The following is a 1203-nucleotide window of genomic DNA, read 5'->3' as shown; positions in this document are numbered from 1 at the left end:
CACATCTACCTTGTTAACCACTGTATTTCCTGGGCAAGTTAGTAGCTCAGTACCTGTGACAAAAATAACAAGTGGGGTGTGAGGGCTCCAAACAGAGACACAGAACACCAAGCTCAGTGCTAAGAGCCATAGTGGAGTAGGAATGATGCATGGCATTTTCGGTTGAAAGGTGATGCCAGCAAGCCATTGAGATGATAATGATTATGTTAAGATGTGCATTCAATTGGATATTAGACCCCTGCTGTCTGCCTTGGCCTGCTACTTTGGAACTCTTGAGGGGACTCCTGGAGAGTTCCCATTGGTTGGGGAAGTGCGGTAGGAGGGATTTCCTGTTGGTGTGGTGTGTCCCGGGAGAAGTCCGTGTGCGTGGCATTCGCGGGAGTTTTGGAAATAAAGTTTGTTCCTGCTTGAGTGGCTCGTGATTTTGTGCCCAGCCAGACTGCGGCAGCTCAGGAGGCCCTCACACACTGCTGCTGTTTAGAGTATCCTCCGCTCAGAGAAGGGTAGGGTGGACTCCAAGCTGTTTATTCCAGGGAGGCAGGGATTGGGCAGGCCAGGCTGGGGTCCTGGTCATTCCTTCAAATGACCTGGCAGTCAGTGAAGTCTCAGTGAGCTGAGCCCTGTGGAAATGAGAAAGGGAGTGAGGACTTCACCAAAAGCAAGCAGATCCCTCAACAAGTCCACCTTATGCTGTCACACTTCCTTTTTCTTCCAGTTGTCACTAATAATGTAACTCAAAGCTTGATCCATGTCCCCTATGTCAATTCATGCCAATTTAATAATAAGGACACTGTTTTGAGAAAAAAGGAAAACTAATTTTATTGTTTTGCCAGCAAAGGAGAAACATAGGGGAGTCCTGTCCCAGAGGCTGTGATTTTACCCATCAGGGCAAACGGGGCTTTTAAAGAATGTCTTCAAAATCTACATTCTAGGTGTGCCCTGAGAGGGGGGTCTCAGGGCATCTGGATAGTGTGTTTAGGATTCACTTGTTAATTTGGGAGATAGTCTCTTCCTGGAAACTCTGGCAGACATCTCCCTCCTGTGGAGCACAGATAACTCAAGGTAATCTTATTACTTGCCCCTAGGTTGGAAGGGGGAGGAAGGAGAGAAAGAGAAAATCATGTCTCTTTTCAAAAATAAGACTCAGAGCAAAGAGGGCCATATTCTAATCCTGGAGTTCTCAAGTTCTAAATTAATAGGTCT

This window comes from Callospermophilus lateralis, chromosome 11 (assembly GCF_048772815.1).
Source record: "Callospermophilus lateralis isolate mCalLat2 chromosome 11, mCalLat2.hap1, whole genome shotgun sequence".
NCBI classification, from domain to species: Eukaryota; Metazoa; Chordata; class Mammalia; order Rodentia; family Sciuridae; genus Callospermophilus; species Callospermophilus lateralis.
This window is presented reverse-complemented; position numbering follows the sequence as displayed.